Source organism: Coffea arabica, chromosome 8c (genome assembly GCF_036785885.1).
Source record: "Coffea arabica cultivar ET-39 chromosome 8c, Coffea Arabica ET-39 HiFi, whole genome shotgun sequence".
Lineage (NCBI taxonomy): Eukaryota > Viridiplantae > Streptophyta > Magnoliopsida > Gentianales > Rubiaceae > Coffea > Coffea arabica.
In genome coordinates, this window is record NC_092325.1 from 30,643,556 (window position 1) to 30,652,860 (window position 9,305).

At 33.1% G+C, this 9,305-nt stretch overlaps 1 long non-coding RNA gene across 1 annotated transcript; it reads right to left on the reverse strand.

Annotated features, from left to right (window-relative positions):
* Positions 1–4,798: 4,798 nt before the first annotated feature.
* On the reverse strand, positions 4,799–8,289 carry LOC140013922 (uncharacterized). Its single transcript, XR_011820774.1, has 5 exons — positions 7,813–8,289; positions 7,366–7,607; positions 7,053–7,091; positions 6,828–6,889; positions 4,799–5,073 (listed from the first exon to the last, which is right to left on the reverse strand). It is a non-coding gene; the product is annotated as an uncharacterized lncRNA (long non-coding RNA).
* Between the last annotated feature and the right edge of the window lie 1,016 nt (positions 8,290–9,305).

Consider the following 9,305-nt stretch of genomic DNA (forward strand, 5'->3'; position numbering starts at 1 on the left):
TCAATCAAATAACATATTTGAAAGCAACTTTAACATGAACTTTCATTTAAGTGCACAAATAGGAAATAAACACACATTGAAGGACATAGGAGTTCTCAAGAGCTAATTCGACGTCTCGACTGATTCAAGCCATTTGGGATTGACTCTCCGTCAACTCAAGAAGTAATATGACCGTAGCGCTCCACTTACTTCCTCCATCCAATATAACACCCACTCAGATCTGAAACTAAACATGCATGTAGTGGCGATACTATTCGAGTATATCAAACGAGATCTCAAAAGATCAAACTATATTATTTCCCAAGGTTCACCAAGCTTTTCGACAAAGCCCTAGCCGGCTCGAATTACGAGGTTAGCCAATGGGTTGGGGCGTCCCCACAAGCATAATTGGTCAATGAGATAACACTCCAATCAATTTAAAATTGTTCATTGCACTGAATCGGGATAAGTGGCACCTCCCACCCGAATAGGGTGTGGTATATTCTGCCGCTTAGTACTCACGAGTTAAAACATATTCAAATACAAGTGCAAGTCATATACATTCATTTAACAAGTATCATTCAATCAAGAGAGAGAGAGAGAGGACGAGAGTGGTAAAGTACACTCTCGTCTCGGCAAGTTCACGTATCATATAGCACTTGTACAAATATCATGTCAATCATAGTAACATCGAACATGCACTTGACACTCACCAAAAGTCAAGGCAAAACAAGAGCAAAACGAGAGATCAGACAAGCCCCTCGGCGTTCACGTGACCACTTGAGACATGCACAATCACGATTACCTAGGTACTCGACCAAGGCTAATAAGAAAACATCTTCTTACTATCCACTCTCAAGGTCACAAGTTTGAGTCAAGTTAAAGGAGATTTTCTTGCTAAATCATTGAAATAATAGTCAAAGGAAACTCAAAAGTCATTTTCGAGTCAAATCTTGGCAAGAACTCTCGGTTCCAAAAGAAAGTACCATACTTACTTTCGGCATGAAAATCGAGAAAGGGGAGGTGGTTTTCATCTCTCAAAACTTCTAGTCTTATGCCCAAGTTTTAGAATATAAGGAGCTCCGTTCACATTTTCTAAACTAATGGAGTCAAAATTCATCAAAACTCCACTCATTTCAAAATAAATGTTAAAACTAAAGGTTCCAAGTTTCGAGTGTAAAACTAGTAAAATTCTCCAAAAATTACTCTAGCTAAAATGCTCCATTTTTAGGGTTCAAATTCATGGAAACCAAGGGTATAAAACTAGGGGTCGAAAATTATTTCTCACGTATGAAATGAGGTGCAAATAACTAGGAAAGTAATGCTTGTAACCTAGAAAATGTTTCTAAGTGACTTTGGAGGATTGTCACCGTACAAGGAAAATTCAGTTTTGGTAACCATTTTTGAAAATCATAACTTGAGTTTCATAAGTCAAAATTAGCGAATCTTATACCGTTGGAAAATAGATTCGATGAACTAAAACTCTCTAGAAGATACTTTCCTCAGAATCAAATCCAAAATCAGTCAAATTTTAGCTTGAACTCACTGTTCCATCAAGAACAGAGCAAAACAGTCTTGCATTTTCAGTAAATTTTGGAAATTTGAAAAAATTCATAGAAATAGAATCAGTCCTTGAAATTTATACCACTAAAAGAACTCCAACTTTAGTTTCAAATGCAATAAAAGGAACTCAATTTGGACCTTTATACACCAAGATACAACAGTTTCATGAAAGCTAATTTTTGGAACCTGGTTAACGAAATTCCAATTTTGGAGCACTTGACACAGTTTCAAAATTAGGCCATAACTAAAGCTTCACAAATCAAATTTAACGTGCTTTGCGGCATTGAAAACTAGATTCAAAATGCTAAAATTCACTAGAAGAAATTGTCTTAAAATTCGTTTTGTAAAATGAGTGAAAATGAGCTACAAACTGCAGCTATGCTTGTTTCTCGGATTGAAATAGTAAGGAAAATCAGTCAAATTTTCCGGTTCACTACGGCTCATAAAAAATGAACTAGTAGGTGCATTTTATACCATTGAAAACCTCTCGGAGTCTATTTTCGTATGCCACAAGTGTTACTTGATTTTGACTCCTAGACAAAACGTTATGGCCTGTTAAGTACACGTAGGTTTGGTGTCCTGATCAGAAATTTTTCCAAGTTTGCTTCCTCACTTTAACCTAACTTTCACTCAACCAAATGAAATGTTTTTTGGGAGATAATTATACACATAAACACCAACATATAACAAGCATTTTGGCATCAAAATCACCACAAAATTTGAATTAAAATGAGAGAAATAACCAACAAAATTTCGGACAGCTTGCTTCTTTCTCTATTCAATTTTTCTTTTCAACTCTCACTACCAAAACCAAGATACCATTCACAAAAATAACAACCAAGCAAGCAATTCCTCAAGACCATTACCTAAGAAACCACCTCAAGATATCTACCTAGAGTTAAGGTTCAATGAATCCATCAACAATCCAATGCTTAACTAGTTAAAACTACTAAAACTAACCATAAGTTGGGAGGAAAAATGAGGGCTTTAGGAGTTTTACCTTTCTTCCACATGTAGGGTGCAAGACTACAAGGAAACAAGCTCTACACCTCCAAGTATCTTCCTCCTCCAAGTCTCCTTTCAAGCTTGAGTGATGATCCAAGAAGATGAGCAAGATTGGAGTGAGTTTTTTGGGAGCAAAATGGAAGAGATGCTAGCTGAAATTTTTGGCAAGAAATGGTAAAGGATGGCCAGCCAAGAGGGGAGGGAAAAGAAAGGGTTTGTGTGAGTTGTTGGTGAAGTAATGGAATGAAAGGGAGAAATGACATAAAGGTTCTTTTGGTGCAAAAAGTGAACAAATGAATAGTGGACCATTAGTGCTCCAATTTGAGCTTAATTCAACTTACTCAACTCTAATCTCTCAATTAACTTTTCTAAATCTATAATTGATCACCCTTAATTCCCCAAGACCATTGTACTCTCGGACCGAACATTGCCTCAAAAAACGTGTATTCACTATTTCTCACTAAATGAGCAACAGGAAAATTAACTTTAAAAACAAATGTGTTAAAATATAATTTGGAGTAATGTATAATGTAATTGAAGTTAAAATTGATGAAATAAATTAATTAGAGTAAATGAATAAATAAATAATTAAATAAGTCAGTAAAATAAAAAAAATTCGGGTCCTCACAGGATCAACCGCTAATTTCTTCAAAACTGGATATGGAAGATTTGAAGAACTTGACGAAATTGATATAACATATTTGAATATTCAAGTCTTAATAGATAGATGACTTGAAGAACTTGAAAATGCAGGTCTTTGTAGTTTAGAGCTTCAAAAGACTTGAAAGTATGAGATTGCGGTCTCAACTTTGGTAGAGAGACCCCCTATTTAATGCTGTAAAATAGGATAAAATCTGAAAACATGTATGCCACTTTACTTGTCTTGCAAGACATGTAGTCATATCAGGACTATACCATTTCAAATATTATCTCTTCATTTTATATTTATTAGTAAAGAGATAATATTCATGAGTATTTCCTTGATTAGCCATGCTCATAAGGATATATGACGTGACACTATTTAATTGAACAAACCATTGTAGTATATAAGACGTATATATAGATTAAGTAACTCTAAATACTATCTCTTTAATAAAGAAATAATTATTTAGATATTTATCCATAATTTTACCAAATCAAAGAGATATGTGACATGGCATAATTTGATTGGTAGAGAAATCCCAAAAATTGTAAATAGCTAGGACACCTCAACTTGCCATATCGAGAGACATGATTGGCTACTGAATAGCAAAATCCAAATGTGGATAACATGTGACAATATCCAATTTGATAAAAATAAGCCATAGAAATAATTTATAGATTAATAGTAATTTTTTAGAATTAATTAAAATTCCATTGTCTACAATATAATGACTGTTCATCTACAATTTAACAAACAATGCAATATTAAAACACTGATTCAAAAAAAATATTGGAGCTTTTTTTTGTATATTAGATGATCCAACCCACAAGAAGTATGATTGGGAATTGTTTGATCATCTTTATCCAAGGAAGAAGTAAAATACAATCAACTTGAATTCAAGACCGCTATTTGAAATCTCAGTATCTTAGTGAAACACTAGATTTCTTATTTCATGTCTACTTTTCATGAAAAAAAACCAATTACAGTAGAGGGTTCCTTCAAACAACACAGGGTGGGTCAATTATACAATCCAATGATATTGAGCATGTTTCTCATCTCTTCTTGAGAAACAATTGGGCTATTCTTTGTAAAATTATGCACAATTTGATACGTGACAATTCTACCAATTTGAGGAATGTATCAGGAGAGACACTACACGAAAATTGGTTTTCATTGACAAGTCATTTTCGTCACAAAAAAATAAAAAGTCGTCACTGATAAGTTTTATTGACAATTTTTTAGTCGTCACAAAGTCATCACTGAAGGCCCGTCGGTAAAAGTATTCAGTGACGACCTTAAAAGTCGTCAGTGAATAGTACTCTTTTGTGACAACAGGTGTCGTCAGTAATTTTTGTAATTTTAGTGATGACATAGTATCTTGTCAATAATGTACAAAGCAATATCGTCACTAAAACTAATCCATAGTTGACAGTGGAGTAAACTAATTACTGACAACTTTTGTTGTCACTAAACACTTTTGAATTCTATAACAATAGATGGTTGTCAATAGAGAAATCTGATTCAATGACAACACTTGACCACCATGCAATTTGAAGATTTTCTTGCTACAATTATATCTAAAAAATGGAAAAAAAACAACACCCTACATAATGAAGGCATCCATTACATTACGAAATGCCAAAATATCATTTGAAGCATTCGAATATCATAATCAAGTTCAACAACATCCTACAAATACTTTGCTAAGTGGCATTTGGCCTAAATTTCACATACAAGTCAAGGCAGTTTTACAAAACAAATCCAAGTCCTCAAAAAAATGTGTTGTCGAAACATTTCTTGAGTATAAGATTTTCTCTATAGTTCTTGAGTCAATTAGCAACTCTTGCTGCTGATCTTCCAAAAATCTAAAATGAGCAACATATCTGCAGTGAAGTATTTCAATTATTAGCAGGTGATAAGAAAAACTTGAGACAAGAAACAGAACTTAAGAATTTGCAAGAAAATAAGCTAAATCATTTCTTTTAAGTATCATCTAGACAATGACTAAACAAGAGCAAAGTAAGAGATAAAGCACTTAGAACTTTAGAACTCAAGAAACGCTTCTTTTATTTTGACTACGATATTAAAAACTCAGGAAACAATTAATATGCTTATGCTACTATACTAAGAACCAAACAGTGATCCTTCTATGGCTTCATAGGCCTCATTTGTAAGGTTCATTCAAATAGATCATGAATGGCAACTTCAACTTTACAGGTATCGAGAATGTCTATTATTTATCACAAGACCAAGTTTTGATGACCACTAAAATTCAACATATATAGGGACTCTTTGTGCCGATTGGTAATATTTTAATGATTATGATAATAAAAAATTTGATGCATCTAATATTTTAGTGAAACTGTATATAAAATAGAAAAGATGCTCCACTATAAATCGGAGCTTCTAACTATTATGCTAACTAGTACATTCTATAACCAGCCTACTTTCAATTTTCAAAAGTTCTAATAGCAAATATCTCATGCCAGTAGCTTTTTTTAGGACCATAATATTTTAAAGCTCAGAAATAAATGCACATAGAAATGAAAAGAGCATGATAATCAACTGGTCTCTCTAATTTAGCTTTGATGGAAAAACATATTCTGCACACCATGCTAAAACACTTGAGTAAAACAAAAGCAAGAATTTTGTCATTCTTATGAAATTAAAGCTGTCAAACCATACAACTAAATTAAATTAATGCACAAAATCAACCATGGCACTGCAACCCATAAAAAAAATGCTACTACAAATGAATACTTACGGCGTCATAATCCATTAAGGTAATACAAACTTTCACCACAATATATCCACATATTATAACTATAGACAATTCCTCTACACAAGTAATCAGCCATGACATCCAATTAGAAGAATACAGACTAGTCATTTTATGGTATCCTTTTATGCAAAATTTGTTTTCACCCATGTGACAACCACTTTGAAATTTCATAAGAATAAAATATGGAAAGTCACATGAATACATTGCCTGTGTAACTAAAACTCATGCAACCAAAGCCCACAAATCAAACAGAGTTCATAGATCATATTACAAACTTTTGAGATGATGTCCATGTTTATTCCCTGCTTATCACTAATTTCAACTTATATCCTAGCATGAAAGGTTATTACACACTTTTATAGCAAGACAATTACATAATTCAGGTTTAAGCACAAAGACTAGTCCAACTAGTCATGTTAAGAAAAGTATCTAAATCTGAGTATTTAGTACTGTATGAGACAACTTGATGTACACATGTACATCTGGAATATACAATCTATACCCAGATTAGAAAAAGGGAACTTTTCCTACAAGTCATTACTTCACCAGCAACACCAAGGAACCATATATGAAAGCAGGAAAGAACTCCATTTTATTAACACAAACAATTAAAGAACATTACTTTAGCATTTGCAAATAATTAAGAATGCTATGAGATGGAGTTACACAAAAACAGATTAAGTTAAGATGCTAGAAGTCGAACAGATTCAGCGTACCAAACAAAGAAGAAAAGTAAATCCAAACTACAATAAAAAAGGAAAAGAAAAATTCCCTTCAATTAACCAATAACAGTCTCATAGCTATCTCTCCTGGCAAAGCACAAAAGAGAAGGGAAGAAGAAATACAAGTGATTACCCTCTTGGAAATAGAACGAATGTTTTGTATTGCTATCTTGGAGAAAATTGCAGTGCATAGTTCTGGAGAAAAAAAAATCATGGCAGAGGAAAATTAGATCTCAAATTCTAGTGTCAACACCAAGTTATGGTTAAGTTTAATCGTTCAATAAAGGGAAAAGACAATCTGCAACTCTTATTTATAGGTATGAAGACAAGGATCAGCAATTACATCATAGCAAAGTACCTCTAAAAACAGATGGACCAGCCAATGCTATAACATAACCTGCAAAAACAACAGCTGAGCTCATAAAAGTGCCAAAATTAGTTGAATTCGCCGCATTAAGCTTGGCAATAGCACTAGCATTACCCGTTGCTATTGCTAACCAATCAACAAGTAGTTTAATAAGAATGGCCCTTGGACATTCCACATATAAAATACACAAAGGTACTTAACAAACAGAAACTCTAAAACGTGCTAATTTCCAAACAAATACAACTTAGAACAAGTTGTAGTTTCAATTATTTGAGAAATATAAATATTATCTTTTTTCACTTACCTTTGCACTACCCAAGAAGCCTAATGCGGAACAACCTGCAACTGGACTTCATAATTGTCCTTCAACCATAAATACTTTGCTAGAGTTTGCTAGACTTTGGCATCCGAAACTTGGTCTACTGACACTGCTCCCAGTTGCTTTGCTAGGGTAGTTTTTAATCATATTCTTCCTCACCAACATTTCCACTATTCATCCAAAAACATCCCAGCATTGTCTGGCTGACCCATAAGAACTTTTTTACACTAAATTAAAAAACAAAGAAAGCATGAACAATTTTTACAAAGCCAAGAAGAAAAATAGAGAAGAAAATTTGTCTCTTTCCTTAATTAAAAAAGTTAGTAAACTGTAAATAAAATAAAATAACAACTTTAATATTCACTAAATAAATTCATTGAACGGGAATGAATGATACAAGGATTTGAATAAAGGCTAGAACTAAAAGCTCACCAGTATAGGGAATCAAAAAATCAGCTCCACTGAAAGATTTTAGGAGGGGGAAATTTGGATACAAGTTAGGGCTTGAAGGGCTGGGATTTGGGGAAACCTCATTGAAGAGATATAGCCAGAGTAATGGAAATTCTGACTGGAATAGGAATGGAAAAATAGTGCCGGTCTAGGAGATGCAACTTCTGTGCACAGATGGGTGCTTGATTTATAGATCGAAGATGACGACAATACAAGTTGGAACGGCCTGTGGGATACAAGTTGGAACGGCTGGTTGGGAGATTTGCCAAAAAAAAATACCTCAGAGGTATAGGAGGCAAAACGGAGACGTTTTGAGAGACAACCCATCAGGAGAAATGGCAGATCTACTACAAATACGGAAGCAAAATGAGAGAAGGGAGGCCTCTCTGTGTGTGGGCAAAAGTTTATTGTGAATGTTCTCTGAAATACACAAGGGAGAAGATAAAAGCCAAAAATGTTTTATTACCTTACCTAGATATTCTATGACTTTCATTGACGACTTGTGCACCTTAGTTATAGAAAGTCCATTTTATCATGATGATAACCCGAAACTTGTCATAAAAGATGACTTTTTGTGGTGAGTTAGACTTTTGTCAAAAATTATCTTGTCATAAAAAGTACGTTTTTTTAGTACCGTACTTCTTAAATTTGACTCTTTCTTATTAAAAAATTTAAAAAATGTCAATTAGATGAGAAAAATATTTTTTCATAAATAATTTATTTACTATTAGTCAAACATAAAACTTCACATTTAATTTATTAACTTCGAATTAAAAATACATAATTAAAGCAATATAATAAATTGATTTAATTAATTAACTAAAGAGTTTAGGAGTTATTTGCTTTAATAACTAGTTTAATTTACAAACTCTTATAGATTAACATTTTTTAGGTATTGGGAAATTAACTACAAAATGTCTTTAGTTTTTTTTCCTTTAACAAGTCATTCTTGGACAAATTAATATGACCAATTGACTAAACTAGTCAAATTGCCAATTTATATGAAAATCAAGAGGCTCAAAATTGTATGATAGTCAAACGGTTTCATTGGAAACAAATTAACATTAATATTAATATATTGCCAAAGTTGTAAAAATTCTAAGATAGTTTAGTGACAACATATAATTATCACTAAAGCTATCCATTGTTATAGTGACAACAGAGAGTTTCTAGTAAAGAAAGTACACAAGCTTCAGTGACGACATTGTAAAGTTGTCAAAGAAACAGAGATAGTAATAGTGATGATATTCATCAAGTCGTCATTAAAGGTATTCACCAATAACTCCCAGTCTCTTGGATCCTATTGGTCGGAATATGTTTGTGATGACAAATCCAAGTCGTCGCTAATTAGTTAGTTCTATGAGGCATTTGTGACAACTTTCAAAGTTGTTGGTAGAGGACCTCATTCTGTGACAACTTTTCTGTTGTCACTGAGAAATGTTGTCACTGATGACCAAATTTCTTGTAGTGAGAAT